The 13,252-nt window shown below is 41.1% G+C and overlaps 1 long non-coding RNA gene across 3 annotated transcripts in view; it reads left to right on the forward strand.

Annotated features, from left to right (window-relative positions):
* The window catches only part of LOC149920009 (uncharacterized), a 168,850-nt gene that overhangs the window by 121,561 nt on the left and 34,037 nt on the right, over positions 1-13,252 (forward strand). The gene's annotated exons all lie outside the window — the stretch shown is intronic.

Consider the following 13,252-nt stretch of genomic DNA (forward strand, 5'->3'; position numbering starts at 1 on the left):
ATGTAGTATAATACTATTGATAATGTTTGAATATGACAGCTTAGATAAGCGAGTTTAGTGATGTTTAAGAAAGGGTCACATTTCTCTTTCTTCACTTGTCAAGCAAAGCTGAATTCATTCAACACTCCTAGCGGGTCTGGGTGGCTGCTCATGGTATAGGGTTTGTGCTGAAATCATACTCTGGAGTCATCATCTAAGCAGTGCTATGAGTCACAAGCTAGATCCACAGGGAGGTTCAGTTGTCTGATGGATGTCTTACATCCCTATGCTGCTGCTCTGCTATAACGACAGAGGCAAGTTCCTTTCTCTCATGGTCCATGTTTCTGTCTGTGAAGTCAATGAGGTACCTACACTGCCACCGCTGTGTTTAATTACAAGAGGGAATCACAAACCTTGGCTGCTTCACTGCTGGGACTCAATCTAATGGGCAGTACAGAAACATGCAATGGGGTAAGAGAAACAGGATGCCACAAAAGCAGTGGGGATGCAGACACGCAAATCGTGACCACACTTCCCATACAGAAGCAGGGACAGGACTGCTCAGACTTCCCACCCCCAAGGGGCACTTGGGAACTCACAACAGACACCCTATTGCAATCTCTCTCCCAGGCAAATTGTTCTGCTTGGCATAAATAATTAAGTGCTGTTGGGTCACGCAAGGAGAAAGTGAGATTAGCTTGGGAAGTTGCTCGCCTGGGGAACAGAACAGTCAGGCTGCAATCCCTCTTTGGATGTTTAATTATTTATACCAAAGGGAATATATTTGCTAGAAGAGATTAAGAGCAACCCGCCCAATTTAGCAGTTCACTTATCACTAAGTTTAGCAACAGTCAGAACTTGAAGATGACTGTAAGTATATATTTGCTTAACCAGAACCTGGTCTTTTGTTTACCATTCTTAAGTTGATAAAAATGCACAATGCTGTGCTTTGTGCGTGCGCAGCTTCAACATCAGTAATGCAATCAGTATTGTTATGATACAGCATTACTATTTTCCTAGTAAGACATCATCTGGCTTTCCAGTCATGGGCACTGAATTAGTAAAATGTGTACAGATACCTTGGTATGATTGAGTGCTGTTGCAGAAATGTGAAATTTTAAAATGGTGCTGTCACATCGGGGATGCAGTGAAAGATACACCTTAGAATTGAGACACATCACCCATAGAAAATTTAAATCGCAGATTTAATTTGTTAGAGATGCTTTCAATGCAAACAGCATAAACAAAAGGATCTCATTCATGTGATAAAATATGTTTATTTGGAATTTGAAATTTGTTCCTTTAGCTACTGTCAACGAAATGACCTTGGTGTTAAAATATTAGTGGAAAATTTGACTTAGCTGGTGAGTGCTGCAAGTGGAAATAACTATTGTTGGCTGTTTGTACAAAAACGGAGAGCTGATGTGACAGCTGATTTGGTTGAACATGACATAGCTGTATTAACCCTCAGTAGCCAAGTGTGATGAGCGGCGGTCACTGAAAAAAAGCATTGACAACATGCAGAGCCTGGGGTCTTGTATGTGATTAGACAGCTTGAGCAGCTCACCACACCAAGAGCTATGCCTCAGTAATATCATGAGGCTATTTCTGGAGCAGTGCAGCCCACTCAAACCAATGGTTCAATTCACTAACATTTATCACAGTGCACACTCCAGCTGAGGTCAGTGGGCAGCCAAGAGGCATGGATGGCCAGGGAGCATGCTGAGGCAGAAGAGCACAGCTGTGCCCTTCACATCTGCCCTGTTCCACTTACCCAGGGTTGTGTGGCTCCACTGTGCCCCACTGCCAACCTCAAACCCCAGCTGCCTGAAGGCAGCTTGTTGCCATCACCATCACAACCACACAGAATCCATGCTCTCAAACTTTTTTTCCTTCCATGGCCAAGAGAACCACTTGCATTTCCCAGGTGTGACTAGAGCTTCAGAGGGACTGTAATACATAACTGCAGAGTGACTGCTCTCTTCTGTTATGGACTGCACTGAAATGTTGCTAAAATACAAAGGTGTTGTGTTGGTATTGTGAAGTAGAAGATATGTTGCCAATATCATGAAAGCCATTTACGACAAGGTTTTCAAATTCAGGGATAATCTGGAAACTGTTTAAAACAAACATTCACTCTGCTCATGTAATTTATTTTGCCAATGAGGTGCTCTCCAATTTCACTCCTTCTGTGTTACTAGTACTTTTCATCAACTATTTCCTTGATAGAGCATCAGCTGGAGAGCTTTTATGGGGTTGTTATTGCTAAGAAAAAATTTTTGCATATCTGCTGCATTTGATTCCCCTTATCTGTGTTTTTCAGAAAACATCTTGGCAGAAATATGCCACAGGGCAGTATTAGTGTTCCCACTTCCTGCTTGAGTCTCTAGTCACACCACTGTGCTCACCTACAACAACAGAATGCTATATTTTATGCTCATGTCAGACCAACAACCTGCTCAGGGTTGCTTCTCAGAGGACAAAAAAGCAAAGCTGAGGACAAGGCTTGCCTCAGCTTAGACTGCATTCACCACATAAAAGGGCAAGAAAGTTGTAAAGGGATCCCAGCACTTAACATTTTAACAACAAAAAGAATAAACAGAAAACTTCTCTGAAGTCTTCCTGTTAATGATGCTCCAAGGGAGCAAAACTGGCCCTAGGCTTCTTTCAGAGCAAGCACTGCATCTTCCAAAGCTGGACTGCAGGGTCACATGCAGAAAATTTAGGTTTCCTTACATCTGTCATTGCTCTTTAAAGCTGCTCCTGACTCTCCACACCTGCTAATTGGGTCTGAAAAAAGATGGAAACAGAGGTGAAAGCTGAAGGAAATCTTCCATCTAGGAGCTCCCGAACTTTGCTCTAATTGTCTCTTCTTGATGTACAGGTTTATGTAAAGTTCTCACAGCTTTGTAGCGGTCTGAAAAAAAGGATTTAGTTTCCTAGAGTGAAAATGGGGCTGATGTGATACTCAGAAATGAGACAATTGCAGTGTAAAATTGGCTAGCATGTGCATGACAGGCTGGATGGTGATGTGAAAGGATGATTGTAAGGGCTGATTTGATTAAAAGGCTGTGAAAGCAGCATCTGAATGGACATGTCTAGAATGAAAGGCTGTCTGGGGGGACCACTTTCCTGCAGGGTGGGGTTTTGGTACTTGACTCTGCAATGCTGGCTACAGAAATACTAGGATTAAATAGTACACACTTGGCCTCAAGTCTGGGAGAGGCCATACTTTCAAGTATACTCATGGATACTTCAATGATTTCTAAGATTTTCTTCTTATTTTCTCAACAGAAGGTATCATTTGTTTTTCTTTTCAGATGTGCAGCAATGATTGAGGAGTTCTGTGCAAGTATTGTGTAGAAATTGCCTGCAATAGGCAGAATTTTCTCTATAGTATTATCATATAATAAAATATTATTTATATAATAAAGGCAGTCCAGAATGGGAAAAATCCACAAAGCTTACAACATCATGTGAATGTGTCTCACATTCAGACATCATGATGGCATCTATCTCAAAAATGGGACACTCCAATGTGGTCAAAATGCCATGTTATGTTTATTGTCACTAACAAAAGGAGCTTTGGGATGACATCTACACAATAAGCAACAAATTTTTGTTCTTCCATAATAGCTTTGTAACACAACTATACCTGCCAGTCATTCACAGAAAACAGTAAATTTATGTAAGATGTGCTCCCAAACACTGCAGAAAAAAATTGCTGACAGCAGCACTGTGCATTGGCAACTTGCCATTGTAGGTGTCTATGGTTAAAGACTTGACCCAAATTTTACATGTTGCCACAGACATTTCAAGAAGGGAAATTGAAGTGTGTGTTGATTCATAAGATGCACTGCTCTTTGTATTTTCTTCATAATCTCCAATCAAGTTGAAGTTGTTTTTCTAATGAGTTATTTGCTAGCCCAAACCCCAGCGCTTTATTCACAACCCCTGTTGCCCTGTCTAGGCAAAACAGTCATAAATCATTACTCACATAGCTGAAATTTTTGTCAACATCTTTCATTTTCAATTTGTATCAGGACAGGACTTGCACTCACTTCAGTGCACAGAGTGACAGGTTGAAACCCGAGCTGGGCTTAAAGTGATATCCATGTACACCAGAGCTCCTCTCCTTGGTTGGGAAATACATAGGGAGATTCTTTCTGTGTGCGATACTTTGTCAGCATTCACAATATTTCTTGAGAATAAAGTTGCCTCCATGAGTTGAATTTGTGTCAGTGGAGTTATTGCTCTTATTTGAGAGACATAAATAATAGAGCTGGAAGATCCCAGCCTGCTGCACTTACAAAGTCCCATGATATACAGGGATTTGAGTGGTGAGCATTAGTATTATGCAAGTGATTTGTTAAAGAAAATTTGTAATTTGAGCAACACTTATTTCTAAGGATGGAGAAAAGTGTCTTTAAGTAGGGATATTCTATCAAGTGGAAGTGGTGTAGTCTGACTTTAAGGGCCTCTGATTTATATTTAAGAAGAAAGCAGGAGGGCAAAGACAAGCCTTTCACAAGCTAGAAAGGCAACTCTGTCCCTCGCACAAGCCTCAGGAAACAGGGTCAGGCTCCAGGGGAAAGAAAAGGAATTTATGTAAATAGACAGACTTTAGCCGGAGGTTTAGTTGAAATATTTAGTCCTTTAAAGTATGAAATAAAACCTTCCGAGGAGCTGGCTGTCGAGGTTCTGGATTTTGGTAGAGTAATGTGTTCCCTTTTTTTTTTTTTTTTAATGTCAGTTAATGGAAGCTGACTCGCTTTTTGAATAATATATACTTCATCTGCATGAGCAGAACTGAGATGAACATCAGTTTCTGAAGGTTTATTTAAAGGGTACTCCAAACTAAACAGAGTGCCCTTTATAGCTGCAAGGGTGTTTCAGCACAAGGAATGGAAAAACTAGCATTCATTGTTAAAAAAACACCTCTAAAAACTCATGTCTCCTCTCTGTAAACAGAAAAAGGAGACATCACACTAGCTAAGTACGCATTAGCTTTGGGACATCACATGGCTGAAGACCAGGGTCTGGAAATCTTGAGTCTTTTTATGACAAAATGTATCTGTGCACACAGAGCAAAGTGGACTTCACTTTGGCATTTCCCTCAGTGATGTCTTGATGTAAAAGGAACAAGATTCAGGGCTTGTTTTGTCACACCAGCCCTGCCATACAGATACTGGATGAACTGATAGCCCATTTGACATCTCTTTCAGCAACGTGCAAGAAAAAGCCATCACCTGCCACCTGCGGAGGTCAATTTATTCCCATAACAAAGGACAATAAACAGCAGCTGGTCTGGAATATATCTGGGAAGAAACACAGGAATGCAGGGAGTGAAACAGTGGAAACGTGCCTGGTAATCTGTTACTTGTCAAAAAAATTGAGGTATTGTATTTCCTCCATCATTTTGTTCCAAGGCTGATTCAAGTTATCTCAGCCACCACTGCTGCTAACAAATATTAAATCTTGTATAGTAATGGTGCATCAGCCATCAACTGGTCAAAATAGCCAATACAATGCATACAGTATTTTATCATGAAGATGTCATTGCACTAGAATCTCAATGAATTTACCTGCCTTTCTGCACATGCCTCTTCCACAGATCACTTGTATGTAGCACTCCACTTAACAAAGCCAAGAAACAAGGGACACCAAAACAAGTAGCAGTGTGTTTTACATAGCTCAGCTATTGTAACTCCCTCTGCTACATGCTTCTCACATTCCAGCGGATGAGTATAGGTGCAGAATACAGCCGTGCAATTTAGTTCACCTGTTTAAAGGAAGCGTTAACCATACCTACACCATCATATCACAGTTCTATCCCATTCCTACTGGGGTCCATTGTAAGAACACACTATTCTACAGATTTTTTTGTTTGTTTACTTCTATATCATTTTAAAAACTGAAAGACGAGCCCAGTTTGACGTATTATCAATACACAAGAACAAAAATCGTCCCAGAAAAAAAGAACGCAAAGAATGCCAGAAGTCCTATGAGCATGTAACTGGACCAAACATCTGTGTTTCAAGAATGCAGCAGGAAGTGACCATATGCGTAAGGTCCTGATTCTTTTGTTCAAAGCTGAAAATGAAACTATCACAGGAGTGGAGACAGTAGACACCCTCCTGGCTCCACAGGACTCCACATATATTAGGAATCCCCATCAACCACTGAGCTGTCATTTCATTTGCAGGAATTTGTAGCCTTGAACATTAACTTGTTTTTTTTGTTTGTTAATTTTGTGTATTTGTTTGTTTATAATAGAGGAATGCAAGCCAAAGGCCTACTAGTTGTTCGCTTAAGCTCTAAAAGTAGAAATGCACAGCAGTATTCAAATATAGACTTATTTTGCTAGCAAAAGACCCTCTTGCAAATACCTGCAAATAAAGCAGAGCAGGCAGGGTTTTTTCTTGAATCTCTGCAATGCTCTACCTAGAAGTATTTGACTCTCTCAAGAACTGTAAATAGTCCCATAACCTCCTACGATGACTAACTGTGCAACAGTCAAGGTGTTACTCCATGATTATTTCGGGCACAGGATTTTTAACCAGCATTGTGAGAATAGACAGTGCCCCAGTAGGATGCAGAGTTCCCTTCACTCCAGTCCTGTGCCTGTAAGGAATCTGGGCAGGATCCAGACCTCAACACCAACCACAAAAACATGCGTAGCTTTAAGGGAAAGCATGCAGTTTACCTAGCCTAAGTTGTTTGGCAGGCAGGTGTCCAGCCCAGGAGAGTTGTGAAGGTTTTTTTTTTTTTTTCTGTAGTTAGTGGAGACACACAGGCATTTCCACGAGCAATTTGTCCTACTCATCTCAGCAGCAGACAATCCAAAGTGGAATGTCTGCAGCTCTCTTCCCACTTGTAGCTGCATATCCAAACATTTGCCCTTGCACTCTTTCCTTGGTGCTCAACAGTGTGAATGCTCAAGAGTTGATTCGCCAAAATGTTTTTCTTTTCACAGTATAGTTTTAGACTTGGAGTCTAAACAATAGACTAAATGCAAAATTTTGAGAAGATGAGAGATGAACCAAATAGCATGTTCTTTGTCAAGACTATGGCTGGGGAATGGGACAATGGGAAGGGAATAGAGAAGAGGAAGGGAAACCCACTGAAATTCTCGCAGTTGTTGCAGGAAACTTTATCTCTGAGAAGCAAGCACATATTGAGGCTGTCTGTCCACCTCTTCTTCATCCTGGTGACCTCTGTCTCCCCTTTTAACCTCAGGGTTGTTTTCTGGAGCACTGTGACCCTGACAGCAGTGGAGTGAGCTGAGCACAATCTCTCACAGCCTTGAAGAGAGTAGGAGGAGGCAAGGGCTGGGGAGGGGCTGGAAGGCAGGCTTTGTGAGGTGGGATGGTTGCAAAACTATATGGGCAGGTCACACACAATGTGCTTGAAGTACTGAACGTACCTTTTGTTTGACTGGTGCCCCAGTGTCTCAACAATAACTTCAGAGAAGCAATGTTCTTGTTTCAAAAAGCAAATAATTGCTAGAAAGGAATTTCCTTTGTATTGGAGCTATTTGTTAGTTTTTTTTATCTTGAGGTCTTAAATCTATTTATGTTTGGCTCTGATTAGTGGGTTGCAGCTCTTAATTCAAGCACGTAACTGTTTAAACTATTCCTAAAACCAGCTGGATTTGAGAAGGTAAATAAATTTTGACCTGGATTTAAAACAAAAACAAAAAACAACAAACCCAGAAGGAAAACCCTGATGTTTCACCCACTCGCTGAGCAAAAACAGCGTTGTCACTAAGACAATTTGGAATTCCATCCCTTCAAATCCTGCTGCTGGACTTTGGCCACCATTATTAATGTAAGTTAGTATGTCCCCTGGTTGTAGTGGGACCAGGCACAGGTAAAGGTGTGCCTTAGTGAGGAAAAGGGAGGAAGAATTTGAGCCTTTAGTGGCTAGAGCTAGAGGAGAGATGAACGAAATGGCTCTTTTGGTAATTTAGCTCTGGCTCTTCTCATAACTTTTATTATCACTTGAACCCCACAGAGGTGTTACTTGAACTTATTAAATAGGATCTTACTCCCATGTACATCAATGGCCTCTAGTGTAGTTCTCCTGGAGCTCTTGGAACTGCTTTATTCACTTGAATGGGTTATTTTTATTCACACAAACACATCTAGAAAGTTTCACTCACATGAATAGGTCCAGCTTTTTCTTCTAGGTTGACAGTCTCAACGCCACATTTAGCTGAGTACAGCACAGGAGCTGTGTGCTTGCTGTTCAGTCTCCCACCATAGGTGGTAGAGAGCTAGGGTTTATCTGTTTGCCTCTGCATCACAGAATCACAGAATAGCCTGGGTTGGAAGGATCATGGATCTCCAACCCCCTGCCACAGGCAGGGCCACCAACCTCCATCAATATCTAGCGGAGACAAAGGCATCTCCATCTGATTACCTTTGATTGCCAAGTGGTACTGAACAGCTGGATTGAAGCAACCTGAGCCCTGGTCAGTTCAGCCAGTGATACCCGGAGTTGTACTTGGGGCCCAAGTGCCAACCTGAAGATGAATTCAAGGTAATCTGTAGAGCCCTTTATAGTGGCTGGACTCCTGTGACTATAGCAGAAGTGTGGGTATGCAGCATACATGTGGCACCTAACCTTCTCCTCAGCCTTCTAAGGCTGTGCCCATGGGTACTTAGTTGGCTAAAGCTGTGTAGGCAAGTGGGCGAGATACCCAGCCCACTGCAATACTCACATTAGCTCATTGAAGGCTGTGTTAGTTCAGGCTTCACATTGTCATAACCAGGGTTATGGGGCTTCTGGCTGTGCTGAGCAAGACTAGCTCATGACTGCTTGCAAATGCCAAGCAGATATTTCCCAGGACCATTATTATTTAAATAAGTACCATTTTCTATGTAATCTAATGTAAATATGAACCATTTATTTTCCTTAGTCTTCAGTGATTTTGATGGGCTCAGTCTGTGTAATAGCACTTCATGGAACATTATTCATTACCATTGTTTGTTTTTCTATCACTTTTTTTTTTTTTTCTGTGAGGTTTGACACTTAGGAATGTTATTTGATCTACAGTATTATCTCATAAATCTATTCCTTGCTATGTATTGTCTTTCTAATTTTCAAACTGTACCAGAAGAATCTTTGAAGACCTCAGACCAATGTACAAAATATATTTACTATTCCAATGAGCACCTAAGTCTCTTGAAAGCTATGGAACTTGTATTACTAAATTATTTCTCCAGAGAATACAACTGATGAATTTTTCTATTTTTTGTCACTAAGATGAAAAAAAAAGCCTGCCAAAAAGAAATACTCTGAAACAATTTTATTTCAAAATATCCACATATTTCATTCTGATCTGTTTAATTGACACGAGCTCCGCTTCAGGTCACCTAAGGTTTTCTCTATTGGGGCCCATTGCCCTGAGATGTTGTGGTTTTGGAGACTAATGCAGTTTTTTCCCTGGTAAACACTTTGGACAGACTACACTTTACCTAATGATATGACCTTCTCATAGCTATTCTTTGGAAAGTATTGGCCTTCAGGATGTCCAACTCAAAGCAAAATATAAATACTTGTTTCTGTAAGAAATTTTAAAATTATTCAGATTTGAAATTAAGTCTATTAAATGCAGTCTTCTGAATTTTCCCCAAACACAATTGAAATATAAATAAAACCTTATCCTGTATATCCCTCAGCGTAACTTACTGATGTAAGTAACTGTTGTAATCGACTGCACACTAGGTGACTAGAAGATCCAAGTCTTCATTGTGCACAAAGCACAAAACAAAATTTGTCACTGAGGAAAAAAAACCTGATTTTCAATCCCTTATAAATGTAATCAGACCACTCATATGCACTAGCAAGCAATGTCAAGCTACATTTTAATCAAAACATGAAAGTCCTTGATGGCAATGTAACATGTAGCTCGTAAGATGTTTTTGAAACTCAAGGTAATTGTAGACTTAATGTCATCTATTAAAATTAATCAAACCAATTTGAGATTATTTTTATCCTGTTGTTCCTCATAACAATATTTCTTGGCAGTACGATCGTTGAGTGACCAGGTGAAGCAGCTGAGGAGTATAAATTTTTTAAAGTATTGAAAATAGTACATTAATATGAGAGTATAAGGAAATATTACTGCCTGCCCAGAGAGAATGGCACTCACATTTGCCACCCACAGCTTTTCCCCTGAGTAAGAACCATCCAGTTTAGCTCTTCCCCCTGCACTGAGAAGACACATTAATTGTAATTATCACTTTGAAAATTGTCAGTCGTGCCTGTCTCTTTAAAAGATGGCATAATTACAGAATCACATTACAGATAATGTTGTTTATTGGATAGTTTTTTCTTGACACCTGTCTGTGAATAGCTCTTCTTTAAGCTTTTCATCTCTGAATACATCTCATAAGTACTTCATACATCTCATAAATACTCATAAAGTACCGTACATCAGATCTTCTGATTTTCTACCTCCAGATATTAATGAGTGTTCCGACTCTAAGCACCTAATGATGCCATTCTATGGGGAGGATGGTTAGAAATAAAGGTGGATTTCAGAAAGCCTCTGAGATAAGGAGTCATATAACATATATGGAGCCAGTAGGACACAGATGCTGAGTCTCTGGCTTCCCCTGTTCTCCAGAGTTCCCAGTTAACACTACTTGGAGCCTCATAGCACTTCTGAGCAGAACATGTTTTTTCCAGCTTGAAGACCAAAGGGAGAATCCACCATTTTCTTTTTTTCATTTGTTCCAGTGGCTAAACTCCTTCTGTGTTAAAAACTGCTTTTCTTACATCAAAGTAGCCCATGCCTTAAAAAATAAAGAAGATATTACTTGGAAACTGTCAAATATGACCTAAGTAAAATTTAAAATTGAGTGAACTGTACCCATTCCAAGATCATGTTATTGCCCAGAACGTATTGAGTATTATTACTTCTGGCAGCATCTATACCTTGTATAAAAGGACCTCAATATAAAAAACCACTTAGTTTCTCATATGAACAGTAATGAGATATTTAAATATATATGAGAGCTGAAGGCTCCATCTGTCCTGTAAAAATAAGCCACGTGTTACTGCACAGGCTTCCTGCTGGGAAAGCCTTGTTCAGCTGAGCAGGATTGTTTGTCACTGCTAGGGAGGGGGAATAGAGTCTGTTCTGCTGCCTGGCCAAATCTGCCTGCACTGCTGGGTAGAACAGCTTTATGGTGACAGAGCCCACAGCTATCCACATTTACAGAGAACCTGAGATTGCATCAAGACACTGCTGGCTGTGGGGCAGAGCTCAACAGCATGTGCAGGGCCCCCAGTAATTTGAGGCACAGGTAATGCCACTAAGAAGAGTGGGCATTGCACATGTATTCTTCCCTTCACCCTTTCTTCCAGCAACCATGAAGCCTTTTGTGGAGCAGGGCCAATTTCCTTCTGTGTTTGTTCAGCACAAACTTGTTCTAGTGGAACAAGGCTTGCCCATGCTGTACAAACAATGGCACACTGTATCCTACAGATGACTTTTGTCGTGCAGTTGCCCACTGAGAAAGAACATGTCACAGTTTTGAAACTGCAGCGCAGCTCTGGATTACCTACATGGTTAAATTCTCATCGGACATTCCACTCAAACACTTCCCCTTCCCTTTGTTTACAACCTTGCCTTCCTGTCATATGCCATCCTGTCCACTCCATTCCTCACTGCTAGCTGCCAAGCTCCTGCTTGCACTTGTGTGGGATGGTGGCCGCCTACCTCATGAACAGCAGTGCTCTCTATGGTGTGGCCTGCAGATGCAGAGGCCTTTCAGAGTGTCTTGCACTCTCTTCCTGGGAAGGAGAGCAGCATGCAGATCCAACATCCTCAGCTTGCACTAAAAATCTGCACTTGCATCTCCCACTGCTGTGCTCTGGCAATCTCCACAATCATAGGAAGGAGCTGGCTGCAGCCCACTGTTCACATGAGCAGTGTGGCCCATGTGGCTGCACGCATCAGGCCAAATGCATCAAGCCAGCATATACTGAACTCAGCAAATTGCTGCCAGAAGTCAGGGAGTCCCTTCTGGCAGCTCTAATGCCAAAGGAAGAGGGGGATGTGTAGCTGTGTTGTAATCGTGAGAATCACTCAGTCAGACCCGCTGCTGTCTTGGGTATGACAAGAGAGCAGGGGCTTGTCCCGTGGAGGAGAAGGTTGAGGAACCATTCCAAAAACTAAATGAGAACTGAGAAAAAGCAGGTTCCCTGGTTGGGAAGCCAAGTAATAAAGCGTTGGGATAGCTCAAGCAATAAAGGGCTATTGCTCATTGGTTTCCTGTTCATTATTTGTTGAATAAAAACAAATTGAGGTTATAGGAAACAGAGTGGATTTTCTTGAAAGGTCTGGGAAATAGAAAGACACAGAAAAGGAAAAGGTCCAGGTTCACAGCAGCTGCTCCTGAAGATGTCAGCTGTAGGTGTGTATGTTGGACTATGGCATCCTCTGGGCAGGCAAGCATCACTGCAAATGACTTGTGTGGCACCAGGTGTGGAGTGAAGGATTAGACCTCACAGTTCGGCTGCCAAAAAACTTCAGTGGCATGCTTCTTGGATCGGCATCAGGAAAATGGCCAAAAAACAGCCTCCTAAATCTTACAGCTTCTTGGGCTGCATCTTCTTGGGAAAATGAGGGCTGCCTGTCATAGCAGATCTGTTTTAAAAGCTGCCCAGAAGAGTTCAACAACAAACCCTCAAGCTCAGTAATCTTCACGAACACACTGCACACAAGACATTTTTACTTTGCTCCTGTGACTGCAATCACAACACATTATCAATTTCAAGATTGCCTTGAAACAGCAAGGCAATACAATGCCTCCAGCCAGAGGAATCAGACTGGGAAAAAAATCTGCCCATATTTGGCAGCAGAGTTGATCCATTCTCCAAACTTAGTAGGAACCTGCCTAACCAACTTGCAGGCTGTTGGCTGCAGGCTTTCACTTGCTTTTAAGGATAGCCTTATCTCTGCCAAGTGGGCAATTCCTTGAAGTTCTGTATCTAGAAAGAAGAAAATGAACAAGAAAGGATTTACTTCTGTCTTTGTTTACTTCCAAGATAAGGGAAACAAATTTCTTTCTTCTTGTCTTTCTCTTTCTTTCTTTCTTTCTTTCTTTCTTTCTTTCTTTCTTTCTTTCTTTCTTTCTTTCTTTCTTTCTTTCTTTCTTTCTTTCTTTCTTTCTTTTTCTTTCTTTCTTTCTTTCTTTCTTTCTTTCTTTCTTTCTTTCTTTCTTTCTTGCAGCTTCATCCTTTCTTCAGAGCAATT

This window comes from Phasianus colchicus, chromosome 1 (genome assembly GCF_987193195.1).
Source record: "Phasianus colchicus chromosome 1, bPhaCol1.hap1.1, whole genome shotgun sequence".
Taxonomy (NCBI): domain Eukaryota; kingdom Metazoa; phylum Chordata; class Aves; order Galliformes; family Phasianidae; genus Phasianus; species Phasianus colchicus.